The sequence below is a fragment of the Ranitomeya variabilis genome, chromosome 4 (assembly GCF_051348905.1).
Source record: "Ranitomeya variabilis isolate aRanVar5 chromosome 4, aRanVar5.hap1, whole genome shotgun sequence".
Lineage (NCBI taxonomy): Eukaryota > Metazoa > Chordata > Amphibia > Anura > Dendrobatidae > Ranitomeya > Ranitomeya variabilis.
The window spans coordinates 620,522,743-620,546,061 of record NC_135235.1 but is presented as its reverse complement, the minus strand read 5'-3'; the positions used below and the strand labels follow the sequence as shown (position 1 = coordinate 620,546,061).

The following is a 23,319-nucleotide window of genomic DNA, read 5'->3' as shown; positions in this document are numbered from 1 at the left end:
CACTAATAGGGACACATACGGCGGCAGCAGCTCAGTATTGGGGTATCAGGTGCAGTAATAAGGACATACGGCAACAGCAGCTCAATATTGGGGTATCAGGGGCAGTAATAGGGACACATACAGCAGCAGTGGCTCAGTATTGGGGTATCAGGTGCAGTAATACGGACACATATGGCAGCAGCGGCTCAGTATTGGGGTATCAGGTGCAGTAATAGGGGCACATACAGCACCAGCGGCTCAGTATTGGGGTATCAGGTTCAGTAATAGGGACACATACGGCAGCAGCGGCTCAGTATTGGGGTATCAGGTGCAATAATAGGGACACATACGGCAGCAGCGGCTCAGTATTGGGGTATCAGGTGCAATAATAGGGACACATACGGCAGCAGCGGCTCAGTATTGGGGTATCAGGTGCAATAATAGGGACACATTCGGCAGCAGCGGCTCAGTATTGGGGTATCAGGTGCAATAATAGGGACACATTCGGCAGCAGCGGCTCAGTATTAGGGTATCAGGTGCAGTAATAGGGACACATATGGCAGCAGCGGCTCAGCATTGGGGTATCAGGTGCAGTAATAGGGTCACATACGGCAGCAGCGGCTCAGTATTAGGGTATAAGGTGCAGTAATAGGGACACATACGACAGCAGCGGCTCAGTATTGGGGTATCAGGTGCAGTAATAGGGACACATACGGCAGCAGCGGCTCAGTATTGGGGTATCAGGGCAGTAATAGGGACACATACGGCAGCAGATGCTCAGTATTGGGGAATCAGGGGCAGTAATAGGGTCACACGGCAGCAGCGGCTCAGTATTGAGGTATCAGGGGCAGTAATAGGGACACATGCGGCAGCAGCGGCTCAGTATTGGGGTATCAGGTGCAGTAATAGGGACACATACGGGAGCAGCGGCTCAGTATTGGGGTACCAGGTGCAGTAATAGGGACACATACGGCAGCAGCGGCTCAGTATTGGGGTATCAGGGGCAGTAATAGGGACACATACGGCAGCAGCGGCTCAGTATTGGGGTATCAGGGGCAGTAATAGGGTCACACGGCAATAGTGGCTCAGTATTGGGGTATCAGGGGCAATAATAGGGAAAACATACGGCAGCAGCGGTTCAGTATTGGGGTATAAGGTGCAGTAATAGCGACACATGCGGCAGCAGCGGCTCAGTATTGGGGTATCAGGTGCAGTAATAGGGACACATATGGCAGCAGCGGCTCAGTATTGGGGTACCAGGTGCAGTAATAGGGACACATACGGCAGCAGCGGCTCAGTATTGGGGTATCAGGGGCAGTAATAGGGACACATACGGCAGCAGCGGCTCAGTATTGGGGTATCAGGGGCAGTAATAGGGACATATACGGCAGCAGCGGCTCAGTATTGGGGTATCAGGTGCAGTAATAGGGACACATACGGCAGCAGCGGCTCAGTATTGGGGTATCAGATGCAGTAATAGGGACACATATGGCAGCAGCGGCTCAGTATTGGGGTACCAGGTGCAGTAATAGGGACACATACGGCAGCAGCGGCTCAGTATTGGGGTATCAGGGGCAGTAATAGGGACACATACGGCAGCAGCGGCTCAGTATTGGGGTATCAGCAGGATGAGGAGTTTGTGCAGGTTGGGAATAGATGATGATGGGGCTGGAATATGAGAAGTGAAACGTGTCATTGTTGTATTCTCTGCAGACGAATCCTGGCTGGAAATTGTCATGTCGGTCTGGGCCAGATGGAAAAGACGGGAAAAATGAATGATTCCATCAGAAAGAACGTTAGCAGTAAGACATTATCTGTAACTGTGTTGTGATCTGTTATATGTTCTGTAGGACTGGTATCTACCACTGACCAAATAGCGGTAATATCAATATTGGGTCTTTATATACTGTAGAGATTATCTTCAGTAACATCACGGTCATCTGCTGAGGTCTTCCTCCACTATTAGGGCGCGTCACCGTGTTGTAATCAAGGTTACTTGGTTAGGGGCCCACTCAGAAGTTTTGCCCCCCCCCTGAACCAAAACCCTAACTACGCCTCTGGCCCCACATGATGCTCTATACTGTATAATGGTCCCACATGATGCTCCATACTATATAACGGCCCCACATGATGCTCCATACTATATAACGGCCCCACATGATGCTCCATACTGTATAATGGCCCCACATGATGCTCCATACTGTATAATGGCCCCACATGATGCTCCATACTGTATAATAGACACACATCACACATGATGCTCCATACTGTATAATGGCCACGCAGTGCTCCATACTGTATAATGGCCATACATGATGCGCCATACTGTATAATGGCCACGCAGTGCTCAATACTGTATAATAGCCACGCAGTGCTCCATACTGTATAATGGCCACACATGATGCTCCATACTGTGTAATGGCCACACATGATGCTGTATACTGTATAATGGCCACACATGATGCTCTATACTGTATAATGGCCAGACAGTGCAGGATGGGAACAGCACATGACAGGATGGCGACGCAGGATGGGAGCAGCACATGACAGGATGGGAGCAACACATGACAGGATGGCGACACAGAATGGGAGCACATGACAGACTGGGGGCGCAGGATGGGAGCAGCACATGACAGGATTGGGGCGCAGGATGGGAGCACATGACAGGATTGGGCCACAGGAAGAGAGTAGCACATGACAAGAAGAAGGCGTAATAAACAGGATGAGGGCACAGGATGGAGGCTGCACATGACAGGAAGGGGGCGCAAGATGGTAGCAGCACATGACAAGATTAGGGCGCAGGACGGGAGTTGCCCATGACAGGATGGCAATGCAGGATGGGAGTGCAGGATGGGAGCACATGACAGGATTGGGGTGCAGGATGGGAGCACATGACAGGATTGGGGCGCAGGATGGGAGCACATGACAGCATTGGGGCGCAGGATGGGAGCAGCACGACACAAATGGAGGCGCACTAAACAGGATGAGGGCTGCACATGACAGGAAGGGGGACCAAGATAGAAGCAGCACATGACAAGATTAGGGCGCAGGATGGGGGCCGCCCATGACAGGATGGGGGCGCAAGATGGTAGCAGCACATGACAAGATTAGGGTGCAGGATGGAAGCAGCAGCTCAGTATTGGGGTATCAGGGGCAGTAACAGGGTCACAAGGCAGCAGCGGCTCAGTATTGGGGTATCAGGTGCAGTAATAGGGACACATACGGCAGCAGCGGCTCAGTATTGGGGTATCAGGGGCAGTAATACGGACACACATGGCAGCGGCTCAGTAATGTGGTATCAGGTGCAGTAATAGGGACACATATGGCAGCAGCGGCTCAGTATTGGGGTATCAGGTGCAGTAATAGGGACACATACATCAGCAGATACTCAGTATTGGGGTATCAGGGGCAGTAATAGGGTCACACGGCAGCAGTGGCTCAGTATTGAGGTATCAGGGGCAGTAATAGGGACACATACGGCAGCAGCGTCTCAGTATTGGGGTATCAGGTGCAATAATAGGGACACATACGGCAGAAGCGGCTCAGTATTTGTGTATCAGCAGGATGAGGAGTTTGTGCAGGTTGGGAATAGATGATGATGGGGCAGGAATATGAGAAGTGAAACGTGTCTTTGTTGTATTCTCTGCAGACGAATCTTGGCTGGAAGTTGTCATGTCGGTCTGGGCCAGATGGAAAAATGAACAATTCCATCAGAAAGAACGTTAGCAGTAAGACATTATCTGTAACTGTGTTGTGATCTGTTATATGTTCTGTAGGACTGGTATCTACCACTGACCATATGGCGATAATATCCATATTGATCTTTATGTAGAGAGATTATCTTCAGTAACAGCACTGTCATCTGCTGAGGTCCTCCTCCATTATTAGGGCGCGTCACCGAGTTGTAATCAAGGTTACCTGGTTAGGGGCCCACTCAGAAGTTTCGCCCCCCCCGAACCAAAACCCTAACTACGCCTCTGGCCCCACATGATGCTCCATACTGTATAACGGCCCCACATGATGCTCCATACTGTATAATGGACACACATGATGCTCCATACTGTATAATGGCCACGCAGTGCTCCATACTGTATAATGGCCATACATGATGCGCCATACTGTATAATGGCCACGCAGTGCTCCATACTGTATAATGGCCACGCAGAGTGCTCCTACTGTATAATGACCACACATGATGCTCCATACTGTATAATGGCCACACATGATGCTCTATACTGTATAATGGCCACACATGATGCTCTATACTGTATAATGGCCAGACAGTGCAGGATGGGAGCAGCACATGACAGGATGGGAGCAGCACATGACAGGATGGCGACACAGAATGGGAGCACATGACAGACTGGGGGCAGCATATCACAGGATGGGAGCTATAAGAATCATGTCGGTCTGGTAGTCGGGGGCAGATATATCTCGCCCAGGTATTTGTCCTATGTGAATTAGGCCGCTCAGTATCTTCATTCAGGATAATGATGGGTTAATGAGTGCGGGAATAAAGGATGACCAGCTGAGGGTTTCAGGCGTCAGCCTGGGGCACACAGACTGCCTGTCTGTGTGAGACAAACGTGAGTGAGAGCTGTGCTCAAGGACTGTGTGTTGTTAGCTGGGTGGGAGAAGCCCCCCCAGTTGCTAGATAGCAATATTTGTCTAGTTAGTGCCGGACAGGCTAGGATTTATTTTTATGTTTTGTTTTTTCTATGTTGCTTTCACGTTAATAAATCTGACCTGAGGTCAGCCAACTCGGAAACCTGCTGTCGCCTCATAATTCAATGCACAAACCACGTGACCTTTGACCCCAGCAAAGGCGATCCCGGAGTGTTTTGTTACATTGTGGTGGAGAACGCGGGCAGTTACGTGGCACAAGGCGACAGTATGGAAGACGTGGTGAAAGCCCTAGTACAGTCCACTGCCGTACAGCAGCAGGCCACTGCCGCACAGCATGAAGCTAATCGCTTGATGGCCGCACAGCTGAAGGAGTTAATGGACATGACGGTTGCAGACCGCCAGCTTCTCCAACAGGTGGCGCAGCGCCTTGTGAGCATGCCTGAGGCAGACCCAGAAGCAGAGTCCAGAAGGATCCATGTGAGTCGATACTGGCAAAAGTTGACTGCAGAAGATGACGTCGAGGCATACCTGACAACGTTTGAGCGGACGGCATTGAGGGAGAAGTGGCCGAAGGCACGATGGGCCGATTTGATTGCTCCGTGTCTCTCCGGCGAGGCCCAAAAAGCTTACCATGACTTGGACCCGGAAGTCGCTCAGGACTTCGAGAAGCTGAAAGTTGAGATCCTGGCCCGGCTGGGTGTAACGACGGCTGTCCGTGCACAGAGGGTACACCAGTGGACATACCAGCCAGATAAACCGCCGCGGTCTCAGATGTTCGACCTGATCTACTTAACAAAGAAATGGTTGCAACCCGAGGTACTGACAACACCAGAAATAATCCAACGGATTGTCCTGGACAAGTACCTGAGGGTACTACCACCAGCGCTGAGAAGGTGGGTAAGCCAAGGAAATCCCACGACCGCGGATCAACTTGTGGAGTTGGTCGAGCGTTATTCCGTGGCAGAAGGACATCCCGACGAAACCGCTAGCACCCGGTCCGTGCCTCCTCCTCGTGGAACAGTTAAGACTGTTCCAGGGACTACGGGTGAAGGAAAATCGCCTAAAACTGTGGGGGAGGAGCACGGGACTGCTCGCACTCCGAGACCGAGAGTGTTGGACGGTGGACTCAGTAGGGGGCCTGTTAGGTGTTTCCGCTGCGATGAGAAGGGCCATGTTTCTGCGAACTGTCCTGTTACCACTGAACCCATGCAGTGCGATGTTACAGACTCTAAGAAACGCATGTCTTTGGTTACACGGCTAGTGAATGGGAATGCGGGTCAAAATGATATAGCGAAACACCTGTGTGAATTATCTGTTGATAAATCAATACCCGGCACTGGGGACCGGAGTATGCGGCTGCATAGAAATACGTGCAACCGCACGCTCCGGTCCAGACTGCCGGTGGCAGTGCCGGTATTGATGCGCGAGTTTCTCGCATTGCACTCGCAAGTGTGACCTCAGCCTAACAGTCCCTTTATTACTTTATATACATAAACAGAGCTTTAAAAAAAAGCCGTATTACTCACTGGTAATGCTCTTTTAATGAGTCCACGACAGCACCCCACTGGAGTGAGGGATCTGCCCCGCAGGAACAGGAAACCTACCGAGAAATAAAAGGGGGCGGTCCGCCTCTCCTCCTCAGTTTTGGTTTCAGAGTACCCGGAGGACCGCCAGTATTAGGCAAATATTATTTATTTCATCTTCAAACTTATTTGCTTATGTATGATTAAAAGAATTTTACTCAATAGTATATACTATATTAATCTAGGGAGGGATGCAAGAGGGTGCTGTCGTGGACTCATTAAAAGAGCATTACCGGTGAGTAATCCGGCTTTTTACTCTTCGCCACGACAGCACCCCACTGGAGATCTTTCAGAGACCATCACCTAGGGGGGGACCACCGTGCTGAGGACAGTCCTGCCAAAGTCTAGGTCAGAAGTTGACGATAAATCAAGCCTATAGTGTTTATAGAAAGTAGAACGATTTGACCAAGTTGCCGCCTTACATATAGTTTCATTTGTGACCTCTCCTCTTTCTGCCCAGGAGGATGCCATAGCTCTGGTAGAGTGCGCTGTTATGCCTTCCGGAGGATTTTCTTTCCTCGCGGAATAAGCCAGACTGATAGACTCTCTGATCCACCGGGATAAGGTGCTTTTCGTTATTCCATGACCCTTCTTGTGACCCTGGAAGGATATAAACAGAGCCCTACACTGTCGCCAGCTGCTGGTCCTTTCAATGTACTTTAACACTACTCTTTTAAGATCTAGAGTGTGGTACTTTTGTTCCTCAGGAGTTGATGGATTACTGAAGAAAGTGGGCAAGATTATTTCTTGTGACCTATGGAACTTCTTTGCTACTTTGGGAAGGTAGGAAGGGACTGGTTTAAGAATCAACTTATCCTGGAAGGTTAACAGGAAAGGTGGATCTATGGAGAGCGCTTGGATGTCACTGATTCTCCTAGCCGAAGTCAGTGCTACCAAGAGGGCTGTTTTTAGTGATAGGCATTCAATGGGTATTGAGTCTATTGGTTCGAATGGAGAGTCTGTTAGGGCTCGTAAAACTAAATTTAGATCCCAGGGTGGAATTCTAGGTATGTTAACTGGATTTATTCTTTCACAGGCTGTGATAAATCGGGATACTCATCTATTTCCCGCTATGTTATGACCATAGAGGGCTCATAGTGCTGAAACATGAACCTTTAAAGTGTTTACAGTTAAACCTAGTTCTCTCCCTTTTTGAAGAAATTCCAGGATAGATTGTATCGGAATTTCTGATGTGTTGGGAGATGTATAGAATTGTAGGAATTTCTTTCATACCCTTATATAAATTTTTGTGGTGGAAGGTTTCCTACTCTGGAGGAGTGTGTTAATCAGTCCCTCCGAGAACCCCCTTAATTTTAGCATCTGCCTCTCAAATTCCAGGCCGTCAGATGGAGAGTGTCCACCTGAGGGTGGAAAAACGGTCCCTGGAAGAGAAGGTTGGGTGTCGAGGGGAGGACCCAAGGGTCTGAGACCGACATGGTTTGCAGCCACGAGAACCATGGTCTCTTGGGCCAGAATGGAGCTGTCAGTATAACTCTCGCTCCTTCTTCTCTGATTTTGCGTATGACCTGTGGTAGTAATATCATTGGAGGAAAGGCGTATGCCAGAGTGAAGTGCCAGGGAGCTTGGAGAGCGTCCAGAATGTCCGGATGATCCGCTGGAGATAAGGAGGCGAATCTCCGGACTTTTTTGTTTTTCCTCGTGGCAAAGAGATCTATTTGAGATCGACCCCATAGGGATACTATGTCTTGAAAGATGTGATGATTTAGGCACCACTCCCCGTCTCAAGGTGTGTCGACTTAAGAAGTCTGCCTGCTGGTTGCTTTCCCCTCTTATGTGCAGCGCAGTAAGGGATGCCAGGTGATTTTCTGCTAGATTCAAGATTTCTCCAGCAGAAGACATCAGAGTCTCTGATCGAGTGCCTCCTTGCCTGTTTAGATACGCCACTGTGGTGGTGTTGTCGGAAAGAATTCTGACGTCTTTTACCCGAAGCTGTGGGAGAAAATGGTATAAGGCGTATTTTACTGCATTTAGTTCTTTGAGGTTAGATGAGTTGTAGCGTTCTTCCATGTCCCATAACCCCTGGCAAAAATCATTGCCCATATGAGCACCCCATCCGTGAGGACTGGCGTCAGTGGTTATAGTATGAGATGGTGTTATTACCCATGGAACACCACTCATCAGATGGTCTGAATCTAGCCACCACGTTAAGGAAGTTAAAACCTCCTGGGACAAGGTAATTTTTGCATTTAGGCGACCAAGTAACCGCCTTTCTTCTTGCAGGATCTGATGTTGCAGTGTTCGGGTATGATGTTGGGCTCATCTAACTGCAGGTATACAAGAAATAAGGGATGCCACCAATGACATGGCTTGTCTTAGGGATACATGTGGACTATTTATTGCAGCTGTGACCTTGTGTTTGATGAGTAATATTTTTACCTGAGGGAGAAGGCACTTTTGGGTTATGGAGTCTAGATGGAATCCCAAGAACGCTTGACGGGAAAGTGGAGTAAGTCTGGATTTGTTGGTATTGATTATCCAGCCTAAGTCCTGTAGAGAGGAAATTGCATGAGCCAAGCGGTCAGCACATTGAGTAATTGAATTTCCTATGACTAAAAAGTCATCCAAGTAGGGTACAATTAATGTTTCTTTCTGGCGAAGATAGGCCGTCACCTCTAGCATTATTTTGGTGAAGATCCTTGGCACTGTAGAAAGGCCGAAGGGCATGGCTGCATACTGGAAGTGACGGATCCTGCCGTTGATTGTCACCGCTACCCTGAAGAATTTCTGGTATCTGTCATGGATAGGGAGATGGTAATAAGCATCTTGTAGATCAATGCCCCCCATCATACAGTTTGGAAAAAGCAGTTTTATAGTGGATCTAATACATTTAAAATGGAATCTATGGTTTTTGATAAATGAATTTAGTTTTTTAAGGTTTATGATTGTCCTGAAAGAACCATCAGGTTTGGAAATCGGAAACAAGGGAGAGTAGAATCCCCTTTTTTCCTGTCCTTCAGGAACCTGGATTAACTCCCGTTTTGATAACAAGGTTTGAATTTCAAGCTCCAGAGCCTGTTGTTGTGTAGGCGAGCTGAAGGATGTTATAATATATAATTCGTGGGGAAAGCGAGAGAATTGTAGCTTAATTCCATCTTGGACGATATTTAAAACCCACGAACTAGTTGTTATCTTTTCCCACTGGGTGGCGAAAAATTTCAATCTACCCACTACTGGTATATCATCAGTTTTTGTTTTCTCTTGGGGGGTTAGGTCTTCTAAACATGGTACCTCTCCGTTTGTCCTCTTTAGCGGTCCATGTTGATGACCTATCCTTTTGCCTCCTTTTGCCAAACGGTCTCCTCTTAAAGGCTCTCCTGTAAAAGGGAATAGAGGAGTCAGGAAAAGCTTTTTTCCTGTCCTTAGCCTTTTTGAGTATTTCGTCTAAGGTCTTACCAAAGAGGTACTCACCCTCACATGGGATTGCGCATATTTTAGATTTTGACTGCGCATCCCCTTTCCAGCTTTTCATCCATAGCGCTCGCCTTGCATTATTCACGAGGCCTGCAGATCTTGCTGCCAAACGGAGAGAGTCGGCGGACGAATCTGCCATAAAGGCTGCCGCTCCTCATATTAAGGGGATGGCCGCCCGCAGTTTCTCTCTTGAAACCTTATTTTCAATTTGCTGGTCTAACTGGTCGATCCAAATGAGCATTGACCGGGCAGCGCAAGTGCTGGCTACTGCAGGTTTGAATATTCCTGTAGTCGCTTCCCAAGAACTTTTAAGGGATGATTCAGCCTTACGATCCAAAGGATCGACAAGTAGTGCCGCATCCTCTACAGGTAGAGTGGACTGCTTAGAGGTAGAGGCTACGGCTGCGTCGACCTTAGGGACTTTGGTCCATGTAAGAAGTTCCTCGTCACTAAACGGATATTTTCGTTTAGACGCAGAGGGTAAAAAACTTCTTTGATCCTGTTTCTCCCACTCTCTTTTAATTAATGCTTTCACTGCTGGTATAACTGGAAAACATCTCCTTTTTCTCTCTCCTAAACCCGTGAACACCATGTACTGCGTGGTTTGCGCACCCTTTGTCTCCTCACACCCCATGGTATTCCTAATTGATTTAACCAAATTGTCCACACTGTCTAAGGGAAAACATGAGCGTCCATCGATCTCTGATGAAGATGATGATGGTGGTGAAGATGACAGGGAGGCTTCTGAAAGTACAGTTTTGTCACTTTCGGAGTCTGACACAGGTGTTGGTGTTTTGGTTCTAGTTTTACGCGGTTTATCCTCGGCCATAGTTTTTAGTTCCTCCCTAATAATGGCACGTAAGTCCGTAGTGGGCACTGCTGCTCCCTGTGTCGTTTCCTTGAAACAGTCTTTACAAAGTTTTTTTGGGGTATGAGTCTGGAAGGGGCTGGCTACACAAGGCACATTCCTTATGTTTCGTTTTTTGTCGTTTTTTAGCCTGGTCATAATAAGACGTAGCGAGAGAAGGAGAAAAGAGAGAGAGGAGGGAGACAACGTCAGCTTAATAGGCAGACTTAAAAACTCACCCAGTGAAGCAATAAGTACCGGATCAGAAGGCCAAGATCCTGTCCTGGATCCGTCGCTTTTACGAGCGGTCTCAGAGGATCCTCTGGTGTGATCTTTGGCAGGGGGTACTGGATCTCCCGCTGTGGGGTCCATGGCACCTGGGGATGACATCTCTGCATCGCCGATTTACTGTTTGGCGATTTAAATAGTGCGCCTTTTTTTTTTTCCATCTTCTGCGCATGCACGTATCGGCGCCCCCTGCCGCAGATCCGGCTTAGACGCCCCGGAAGTCAACCATCCACTTCCGGGGTAGTCTGTATTACGGCGGTCGGCGCATGCGCGGTCCGGAATTCAGCACCGGACCGCAATGGGAACGTTGCCGCTCTCCTTACCCGAGTCCAGCCGGCCCCCCGCACTGACGTACCGCACGCTGCAGATGATGCCAGGCGGCCTTCCCCGGACCCTGCCGTCTGCATGATTCTTGAGACGAGGAGGGAGCTGTCTAGCGGAACTCCCCCGATGCGGCTTCCAGGCTGCAGCCCCTGCCGTTCTCACGGATACCGCACAGGCGGCATGCTAGCCCAGGTATGTCCCTGTAGAAGTCCTGTCGTCCCACGCAGGAACAGGAAACCTAAACTGAGGAGAGGCGGACCGCCCCCTTTTATTTCTCGGTAGGTTTCCTATTCCTGCGGGGCGGATCCCTCTCTCCAGTGGGGTGCTGTAGTGGCGAAGAGTAAAAAGTATTTGTAAAGTCTGTTTATGATATGTAAATGAGGGCTTTGACCAGTTCTCTGCACTCCCGATCATGCTCAGTGCGTCTCTCTGAAGCTGGAACACGGACACCCAACTTGAGAGGATCAATAGAGTGAGGGGAAGAAGCCGCACATGAGCAAGGGAAGTATAGAGCTGGCGATGATGCCGGTGCTTGTAAGTCATGTTATCACATCCACAGAGGCATGATAACATCTAAGTAGGCTGATTAGTTTGGGGACACTAACGCCCCATTGATTTGTCAAAGCAATCATTTACATATCCTAAACGGACTTTAGAAATACTTTTCTAAAAATCTGTTTATGTGTGTAATGTAATAAAGGGACTGTTAGGCAGGGAATTTATATATGCAGACACAACGGCTGGTGGTTCTGGGGTCTTGGGAGACATGATGGATTTCACATGATCCGCGTGATGGCCAGATGCTCCCATTGACTATAAGGCGAGACCACCTTGATACAGCATTGAGCCAGCAAAAACAGCCAAACCTCAGCATGGTGTGATTTCCAGCCACCTGTTTTGCTGGCTCATGACCGACCTCCCATTATAGTCAATAGGAGCATCTGGCTGTATCAGAAAAATGCTGGATCCTGTGGATTCCATTTTCCTAGACAAACAAGCCTGCCGGATTTCACAAGTGTGAATGTAGCCTTAGGCCGGCGTTACACTAGCGAGTTTTACGGACGTATGAGCGCATAAACTACGTCCGTAAAATACGCATAACACACGGCCCAATGATTCCCTATGTCCCAGCTCCTATCAGCCGTATTTTACTGATCCGTATTATACGGTGTTGTACGGCCGTAGAAAATCGCAGCATGCTGCGTTTGTCACCGTATTGCGCAAAAAAAAAAAATCGCCAATGAAAGTCTATGGGGGCGAGAAAAATACAGATTCCACACGGACCAGCAGTGTGACTTGCGAGAAATATGCACCGGTGTTAGTGAAAAGCCTGTAATTCAATTGCCGGCTTTTCATTTCTCCTTCCCAAACCCGACAGGATATGAGACATGGTTTACATACAGTAAACCATCTCATATCCCTTTTTTTTTGCATATTCCACACTACTAATGTTAGTAGTGTCTATGTGCAAAATTTGGGCGCTGTAGCTTGTAAAATAAAGGGTTAAATGGCGGAAAAAATTGTCGTGGGCTCCCGCACAATTTTCTCCGCCAGAGTGGTAAAGCCAGTGACTGAGGGCAGATATTAATAGCCAGGAGAGGGTCCATGGTTATTGGCTCCCCTGGCTACAAACATCTGCCCCCCAGCCACCCCAGAAAAGGCACATCTGGAAGATGCGCCTATTCTGGCACTTGGCCACTCTCTTCCCACTCCCGTGTAGCGGTGGGATATGGGGTAATGAAGGGTTAATGTCACCTTGCTATTGTAAGGTGACATTAAGCCAGATTAATAATGGAGAGGCGTCAATTATGACACCTATCCATTATTAATCCAATTGTATGAAAGGGTTAAAAAAACACACACACATTATTAAAAAGTATTTCAATGAAATAAACACACAGGTTGTTTTAATATTTTATTGCTCTCTCAATCCACCTGAAGACCCTCGCTCTGAAAAATAATAAACCAACAATATACATACCTTCCAATGATCTGTCACGTCCCACAAAGTAAATCCATCTGAAGGAGTTAACCCCTTCCCGACCTGTGACACAGCGTATGCGTCATGAAAGTCGGTGCCAATCCGACCTGTGACGCATATGCTGTGTCACAGAATGATCGCGTCCCTGCAGATCGGTTGAAAGGGTTAACTCCTATTTCACCCGATCTGCAGGGAGAGGGGGAGTTGTACTTCAGCCCAGGGGGGGTGGCTTTGCCCCCACGTGGCTACGATCGCTCTGATTGGCTGTTGAAAGTGCAACAGCCAATCAGAGCAATTTGCAATATTTCATCTATGAAAATGGTGAAATATTGCAATCCAGCCATGGCCGATGCTGCAATAGCATCTGCCATGGCTGGAAATCATGTTCTGCCCCCCCCGATCTCCTCCCCAGTCGTCCGTTATGTGGCCCGGTCCTCTCCGTCCTCCTGTCCGCTCCCCCGTCCTCCTGCCCGCTCCTTCCTTGCTCCGATCCACCTCCCCTGTGCTCCGATCCACCCCCCGAGCTCCCCCCCTTACCCTCACATACTTACCGAGCCTCCCGGTGTCGGTCCGTCTCCTCCCTGGGCGCCGCCATCTTCCAAAATGGCGGGCGCATGCGCAGTACGCCCGCCGAATCTGCCTGCCGGCAGATTCGTTCCATGTACATTTTGATCACTGTGAAAACCTATCACAGTGATCAAAATAAAAAAAAATGTAAATGACCCCCCCCCCCCCTTTATCACCCTTATAGCTAGGGACAACAATAAAATAAAGAAAATATATATATATTTTTTTTTTCCCCCACTAGGTTCAGAACCAGGGTTAGGGTTAGGGTTAGGGTTTTCTGGTCCTCTGTGGATTTTTCCTTAGGGTTAGGGTATTCTGGTCCTCTGTGGATTTTTCCACAGCACATTTGATAAACTCGCAGTGTAAAACCGCTGCGGACTTATCGCGGATTCAACGTGGTTTTTCTGCGGATTTCACTGCGGTTTTACAACTGCGGTTTTCTATTGGAGCAGTTGTAAAACCGCTGTGGAATCCGCAGAAAGAAGTGACATGCTGCGGAATGTAAATCGATGCGTTTCCGCGCAGTTTTTTCAACACAGCATGGGCACAGCGTTTTTTGTTTCCCATAGGTTTACATTGAACTATAATCTCAAGGGAAACTGCTGCGGACCCGCAGCTGCGGAAATGCTGCGGATCCGCAGCGTTTTCCGCAGCGTGTGCACATAGCCTTAGAATTAGGCTATGTGCACACGGTGTGGATTTGGCTGCGGATCCGCAGCGGATTGGCTGCTGCGGATTCGTAGCAGTTTTCCAACAGGTTTACAGTTCCATGTAAATCTTTGGAAAACCAAATCCGCTGTGCCCATGGTGCGGAAAATACCGCGCAGAAACGCTGCATTGTATTTTACGCAGCATATCAATTCTTTGTGCGGATTCCGCAGCGTTTTACACCTGTTCCTCAATAGGAATCCGCAGGTGAAATCCGCACAAAAACCACTGGAAATCTGTGGTAAATCCGCAGGTAAAACGCAGTGCCTTTTACCTGCGGATTTTTCAAATATGGTGCGGAAAAATCTCACACGAATCCACAACGTGGGCACATAGCCTTAGGGTTAGGGATGGAATTAGGGCTAGGGTTGGAAATAGGTTTAAGATTAGGCTTGTGGTTAGGGTTATGGTTAGGGGTGTGTTGGGGTTAGGGTTGTGGTTAGGGTTGAAATTAGGGTTGGGATTAGGGTTAGGGGTGTGTTGGGTTAGGGTTGTGGTTAGGGGTGTGTTGGGGTTAGGGTTATGGCTAGAGTTGGGATTAGGGTTAGGGGTGTGTTGGGGTTAGTGTTGGAGTTAGAATTGAGAGGTTTCCACTGTTTAGGCACATCAGGGGTCTCCAAACGCAACATGCCGCCACCATTGATTCCAGCCAATCTTGCGTTCCAAAAGTCAAATGGTGCACCCTCCCTTCCGAGCCCCAACGTGCAACCAAACAGTGGTTTACCCCCACGTACGGAGTACCAGCATACTCGGGACAAACTGGGCAACAACTATTGGGGTCCAATTTCATCTGTTACCCTTGTGAAAATAAAAAATTGCTTGCTAAAACATCATTTTTGAGGAAATAAAAATGATTTTTTATTTTCACGGCTCTGCGTTGTAAACTTCTGTGAAGCACTTGGGGGTTCAAAGTGCTCACCACATATCTAGATAAGTTCCTTTGGGGGTCTAGTTTCCAAAATAGGGTCACTTGTGGGGGGTTTCTACTGTTTAGACACATCAGGGTCTCTGCAAATGCAACGTGACGCCCGCAGACCATTCCATCAAAGTCTGCATTTCAAAACGTCACTACTTCACTTCCGAGCCCCGGCATGTGCCCAAACAGTGGTTTACTCCCACATATGGGGTATCAGCGTACTCAGGAGAAACTGTACAATAACTTTTGGGGTCAAATTTCTCCTGTTACCCTTGGGAAAATAAAAAATTCAGGGCTAAAAAATCATTTTTGAGAAAAGAAAAATTATTTTTTATTTTCATGGCTCTGCGTTATAAACTTCTGTGAAGCACTTTGGGGTTCAAAGTGCTCACCACACATCTAGATTAGTTCCTTCGGAGGTCTAGTTTCCAAAATGGGGTCACTTGTGGGGGAGCTCCAATGTTTAGGCACACAGGGGCTCTCCAAATGCGACATGGTGTCCGCTAATGATTGGAGCTAATTTTCCATTCAAAAAGCCAAATGGCGTGCCTTCCCTTCCGAACCCTGCCGTGTGCCCAAACAGTGGTTTACCCCCACATATGGGGTATCAGCGTACTCAGGAGAAACTGGACAATAACTATTGGGGTCCAATTTCCCCTGTTACCCTTGGGAAAATAAAAAAGTCCGGGCTAAAAAATCATTTTTGAGGAAAGAAAAATTATTTTTTACTTTCACAGCTCTGCGTTATAAACTTCTGTGAAGCACCTGTTGGTTTAAAGTGCTCACTATGCATCTAGATAAGTTCCTTGGGGGGTCTAGTTTCCAAAATTGGGTCACTTGTGTGGGAGCTCCAATGTTTAGGCACACAGGGGCTCTCCAAACGCGACATGGTGTCCGCTAACGATGGAGATAATTTTTCATTCAAAAAGTCAAATGGCGCTCCTTCCCTTCCGAGCCTTACCATATGCCTAAACAGTGGTTTACCCCCACATATGAGGTATCGGTGTACTCAGGAGAAATTTCCCAACAAATTTTAGGATCCATTTTATCCTGTTGCCCATGTGAAAATGAAGAAATTGAGGCTAAAATAATTTTTTTGTGAAAAAAAAGTACATTTTCATTTTTACGGATCAATTTGTGAAGCACCTGGGGGTTTAAAGTGCTCACTATGCATCTAGATAAGTTCCTTGGGGCGTCTAGTTTCCAAATTGGGTTCACTTGTGGGGGAGCTCCAATGTTTAGGCACATGGGGGGCTCTCCAAACGTGACATGCTATCCGCTGAAGATTGGAGCCAAATTTTCATTCAAAAAGTCAAATGGCGATCCTTCCCTTCCGAGCCCTGCTGTGCGCCCAACCAGTGGTTTACCCCCACATATGAGGTATCAGCGTACTCAGGACAAATTGGACAACAACGTTCGTGGTCCAGTTTCTCCTTTTACCCTTGGGAAAATAAAAAAATTTTTGCTAAAAGATCATTTTTGTGACTAAAAAGTTAAATGTTCATTTTTTACTTCCATGTTGCTTCTGCTGCTGTGAAACACCTGAAGGGTTAACAAACTTCTTGAATGTGGTTTTAAGCACCTTGAGGGGTGTAGTTTTTAGAATGGTGTCACTTTTGGGTATTTTCAGCCATATAGACCCCTCAAACTGACTTCAAATGTGAGGTGGTCCCTAAAAAAAATGATTTTGTAAATTTTGTTGTAAAAATGAGAAATCACTGGTCAAATTTTAACCTTTATAACTTCCTAGCAAAAAAAAATTTTGGTTCCAAAATTGTGCTGATGTAAAGTAGACATGTGGGAAATGTTATTTATTAACTATTTTGTGTCACATAACTCTCTGATTTAACAGAATAAAAATTCAAAATTTGAAAATTGCGAAATTTTCGCCAAATTTCCATTTTTTTTCACAAATAAACGCAGAAATTATTGACCTAAATTTACCACTAACATGAAGCCCAATACGTCACGAAAAAACAATCTCAGAACCGCTAGGATCCGTTGAAGTGTTCCTGAGTTATTACCTCATAAAGGGACACTGGTCAGAATTGCAAAAAACGGCAAGGTCATTAAGGCCAAAATAGGCTGGGTCATGAAGGGGTTAAATCATTTTACAGCCAGGAGTTGTGCTAATGCACTCGCTCGTGCCTGTAAACCCCGGGTACTGAAAGGAAAGCTGGGTGATCTGTAGTTACCTTGAGTTGCGGTGAGGCGCCCTCTGCTGGATGTCCTCATGAACTGGAGCCTTGGAAAAGTTCCCACGCTCGAGTTCATATGAGGACATCCAGCAGAGGGGGGTAAGGATAGCAATAGATCCTCTCAGCATGGCGGCAGTCTGGCTTGCCTGAAGCACGTACCTCTTTCCCCAGCCAGGATCACACACAGTGAATGTCTGCCGCTGCGCTCTGCAGACTGGAGGTGGGCCGGGGGGTCCTCACTGTCTGCCTCATGATCGAAAAGCAGGGAGCAGTGAAAGTACATGTCAGGAGGCTGGGGTCAGGGTCACACTGTCAACGGCACAGGATGCCCAGCAGTCCCACATACAGGGCCAGACTGGGACAAAAAAGCCGCCTTGCCACGCAAACCCCACCAGCGCACATACTACAACACTCCCCAGTGGATTTTGCTTTACTCGATTCTGCCCCTCACCACTCTCTTAAAGGAGATATTTGAAGAGTCACATGTGAATGGCGGGGCAGTGCGTATGATCGACCACAGCTGCTTACTTGGTGCTCTACAGAGCGTGGATTCTCAGGATCATGGTGGTCAAAATGATTTTTTTTTCCACTTGTGTGCCGCGATCCAGAAAACTTGCCAGATGCTATGCAGCCACATTCCCTTACATTATAGGGCATTGTAGCTGCAGAATAATGGGATTATTGGCCGCACGCTGAATTGTGGCCAAAGTTGCAGAGTATCCCCAGCAAAATATCACCTCAGTGCAGTATAAGCGCTGCAATACAATTCATATACAGCATCTTACTAAGGCCTCGCTCACACGGCTAGAGAAATTGGAAAGAGAAATGTACTGTACATGCTGCTGTCTGGAGGGAGCGCCGCATGTCCATCTCCACGGGTGAGCCGCGGGCATCAGTGGACGCATAGTGGACAAGGGATTTCTTGAAATCCCATCCACTATGCTGTAACATCTGGACGCTTCAGGTTGGACGCTGCACAAGTACTCAGCATCCAACCCACAGCATTTACTGTCTGTGTGCACGTACCCTTAGAGGTTATAGTATATGACAGAGGATTAATATTAGTAATTCTAAATATGCATATTATACAGAGGTCAGGAACAGAAACTGAGAGCAAAAAGCCCTTGTGCAAGAATTGTGTACGGGTCCCCACCTCTAAATAACACGTCATGCCACAAGAAGGTGGTGTATACACATAATTCACACGTCCCAAAAGCACCAGGCACGCTCGTCCCACAAGCGCCAGGCACGCTCGTCCCACAAGCGCCAGGCACGCTCGTCCCACAAGCGCCAGGCACGCTCGTCCCACAAGCGCCAGGCACGCTCGTCCCACAAGCGCCAGGCACGCTCGTCCCACAAGCGCCAGGCACGCTCGTCCCACAAGCGCCAGGCACGCTCGTCCCACAAGCACCAGACACACACGTCACACAAGCACCATGCACGCTTGTCACACAAGCACCATGCACGCTCGTCCCACAAGCACCAGGCACGCTCGTCACACAAGCACCAGGCACGCACGTCACACAAGCACCAGGCACGCACGTCACACAAGCACCAGGCACGCTCATCCCACAAGCACCATGCACGCTCGTCACACAAGCACCAGGCACACACGCACCATGCACGCTCGTCACACAAGCACCATGCACGCTCGTCCCACAAGCATCATGCACGCTCGTCCCACAAGCATCATGCACACTCGTCACACAAGCATCATGGTATAGAGAGTACGGAAGGCTAGCACTCGACAAACGTGGAAGTGACGGTGCAAGTGAACGGAACCAGTGGTCCTCTCAGTCATAGAATATATAATCACTGCACTCGTACGATGAAGATACTTGATTCATGTGAATAATTTTATTGAGAAAATGTTCAGGTGAAGCGTTAAGTACACAACGTTTCGGCCAGCCCGTGGCCTTGATCACTAAATCGCCTTAGGTAAAAATTCCTTTCTCAAGAGTGTAACTGGTGCTGCTAGGGTATCAGCCAAAAAATAAAGGTAATTGTAAATACTATCCACCGCACTCCCTCAGTGGAATATCTTAGGCAGAAATGTGCAATGATTTTTTGAACATGCTAATTTATTCAATAGAAAAAGAATCAAAATATATAGGATCAAACAAAAGGCAATAGTTATCACAATGTGCAAGCGACTCAGAATGTGACGTTTCGACCCTCCCGGGTCTAAATCTAAGGTCGCACTGTAAACACAAGAACAAACAGTGTATACATTTAAGAAAAGCATAATACAACAAATAAATACAGAACTAACAACAAAGGATTTGACAAAATCATATAATACACTATGTACAAAATGCTGTAGCCTATGGCTAAAAACTCCCCATATGAGTACCATTTAGCATATGTCATGAGGTTAGACCGTCAGTATGGAGTAGGGGAATATGTCTAGTGACATGGTGTCTATAGGGTCCTCCTATTAATGAGCTAAGATCAATTACCTTAATGAGCAATTTCTTATAATAAAGAAAGAAGAACGTCGTCCCTGAGGTATCCAGGGGCTAAAGGAAACAATAGTAATGTCAGTAACCAACCATATAGTGAGCTAAACAAAATGAATGAACGATAAGGAATTTGTGAATATTTACCAGGTACAATTCTCTAGTAGTAAAAATGGCCTGGTGGGTGATCCGTATATGACCTGGAATATTGTGAATATATCGGTAAGGAATGGGGGTGTTGTAATTCGTGGTGTCTGGTGGCAACGGAATTAAATCATTACCTTATTAAATGTCAATAGTGATGCATCAGCATTCTGCTGAGTATAGTCTCCATTATTGGAGCAAAGGTATGGTAGAATGGGTGGTGCTTCTCTGGGTACAACCTGAAAAGTTATGGGTGTATGATTAAGAACGGTGCTGGTATAGTCTATGGTGCCTTAGAGTAACCGGGGTAGATCATTACCTTATTAGGGGATAATAGCGGCGCATCAGCGTCTTGCTTGTGTAAGTAGGTGACCCTGTTGAAGTTACCAAGGCACGGGATATAAATAAAACTATCACAACCAAAGCATCCTGTACAAAGTGCGGTGGGAGACTAATGCTGTTACCTGTGAGGGTAGACGCCCGGCGTTCCTGTGTCCTGTATTGCGGCATGCTGTGTGAGATGTGAGATCTTTAAATAGCGTTGCCGCTCTCCTGTGTGTCGCTACCCGGAAGTGACGTTGCGCACATGAAACTGAGGATGTGCGCATGCCCGAGCGTCTGCATGAGCTCATACTGCTCGGTTGCCATGGCGCTACTAGTAAGCTCTGTTTAGGCGGAAATTACATGGCGCACATGGGGCTGAGGATATGTACAAGTCTAAGCATCGGCATGGATTCACTTCACTCAGTTGCTATGGCGCTACTTTGTAAGAGGATAGAGCTGATGTCACTACCGGAAGTGACGTAGTGCTGTTATAATTGGGATGTCCGAGTGTTATAGGGAACTCCGTACACGAAGTGGCTGGGACCAGCGTTGGTGGGTGAGTGGGATGTGCAGACACCGGCCGTGTCATGGCAGCGTACGGAACTCTGAGGACGGATCTACACTGATTCCCTTACCCTGCGGGTCGAACTTGTCAAAATTATCATATATTGGTTCTGGCTGGCTCCACAACCAAAGAGTCGTGCAGACTTTCCCAGATTACTGGTCTACCCCTTTAGAAGCACCAGACATTCGCTCTGACAGGCTTCTCAAACTAACAGCCATTGATGCATATAGCAAACGACTTCTCTCTACGGCGGCCGCGGCATCAATAAGATTAAGGTCTGTCTACCTTTATTTTTTGGCTGATACCCTAGCAGCACCAGTTACACTCTTGAGAAAGGAATTTTTACCTAAGGCGATTTAGTGATCAAGGCCACGGGCTGGCCGAAACGTTGTGTACTTATCGCTTCACCTGAACATTTTCTCAATAAAATTATTCACATGAATCAAGTATCTTCATCGTACGAGTGCAGTGATTATATATTCTATGACACAAGCAGCACACACACTCGTCACACAAGCACCGTGCACGCTCGTCACACACGCACCGTGCACGCTCGTCACACACGCACCGTGCACGCTCGTCACACAAGCACCGTGCACGCTCGTCACACAAGCACCGTGCACGCTCGTCACACAAGCACCGTGCACACTCGTCACACAAGCACCGTGCACGCTCGTCACACACGCACCGTGCACGCTCGTCACACACGCACCGTGCACGCTCGTCACACACGCACCGTGCACGCTCGTCACACACGCACCGTGCACGCTCGTCACACAAGCACCGTGCACGCTCGTCACACACGCACCGTGCACGCTCGGCACACACGCACCGTGCACGCTCGTCACACACGCACCGTGCACGCTCGGCACACACGCACCGTGCACGCTGGTACAGCAGCTCACATGAAACAAGTGCAGTGTACACAAATATCCAGTACAGAATATACACAGCACACATTCTAAACATGGCAGTAAAGTGACAGCATTATTAACCTCATCAGATCCTGTCTCCATTCCAGCAAGATGCATCCTGCACCGAGTAGTGGGCCCTAAACGGTAAGCTCCGCCCCCAACGCTGCTAAGCTCCGCCCCCAGGTCAAGAAATCTGAGGAAGTTATAATCCCCTTCATAAAACGTGATGCCACAGGCTCATTCACAGAGTCACGACTCCCTCACAGGGCGGCAGGATAGCGGGAGCCGGGAGAGCAGAGTGAAGTTAGTCACCGACCGACTACTTCTCCTCACCACACAGCAGCCAGCACAGCAGCACATGCGCAGCGGGAGCTGGGAGAGCAGAGCGCACTGCGCAGCCGCAGCGTCACTAGTAGAGCGCGGTGCGTGTCACCGCCCACAAAGAACGTCAAGGGCCTTATCCTGTGGCGACAGTGAGGGAGCCAGCGTCGCCGCGGTCAGAGCCTGAGGTATCAGGGGACGCGCGCATGACACTCTGAAAACTTCCGACGCGCTTTTAAAAGGCCCCCAGGGCCCACCGGGCATTTACCCGCTACCCCGCCAGGCCAGGCCTGCTGTGTGCGTGAGAAGCAGAGTCCTGTGCGGGGCAAAGCCTCCAAATCGAGACAGTCCCGCACAATGAGGGACAGTGGGGAGTTATGGGTAAGTGATCAATAGATTCCTCCGCCGACAGACACTCTGTCTGCGATCTGCTACAGCTGAACAAGCAAGCTCCGTAGCTTCACACTCGCTTCTCCCAGCATGCTCTGCGGCGCATCTCATTTGCATATTTGTTTGGGATAAAATATTAATTATTTGCCAATTACGTCCTATTTTTGTAATTTTTATGAGCACATCCATAGACTGCTCATCAGTGACAAGGTTTTTGCACAAGTTATAAAAAAAAGTCTCCATTACTTAAAAGGTGTGATACCGATGGACCATATAAACGGCTGAGAGCAGTAATAGTATTGTGCAAGGTTCGGTACTGAGCCGGTAGCACATGTACTAAAATTGGAACGATACAGAGAAGATTAGCATGGCCCCTGCGCAAGGATGACACGCTTAGTCGTGGAAGCGTTCCATATTTTTCAACTGATTTAAACTAAAATGTCACTTTTATCCTTTTCTAAGGTTAAGAACATTTCTTGTCTTGTGGATGATAATGTGAGTTAGAGATAGCTGCTGCTTCACGCTGTCACCGCAAAAAAGGGGGTTTGTGTCATGTGACCACCGCTGCTTAGTGAATGCTTGCAAACCAACGTGGCAACATTACTCAAAGGCGGCACTGAGAGGCATTACTAATTGCTCGTGTTACTGAGGGGGCATTATAACTTGTATGTGGCACTGAGGGGGCATTATAACATATGAGGCACTGAGGGGGCATTATAACTTGTACGTGGCACGGAGGGGGCATTATAACTT

The 23,319-nt window shown here is 48.0% G+C and overlaps 1 protein-coding gene and 1 non-coding gene across 2 annotated transcripts in view; one reads left to right on the top strand and one right to left on the bottom strand.

Annotated features, from left to right (window-relative positions):
- The window catches only part of LOC143766085 (coilin-like), an 833,506-nt gene that overhangs the window by 420,619 nt on the left and 389,568 nt on the right, over window positions 1–23,319 (bottom strand). The window lies entirely within an intron of this gene.
- Window positions 22,880–22,986, top strand: LOC143770836 (U6 spliceosomal RNA). The gene has a single exon (XR_013214749.1). It is a non-coding gene; the product is annotated as a U6 spliceosomal RNA (small nuclear RNA).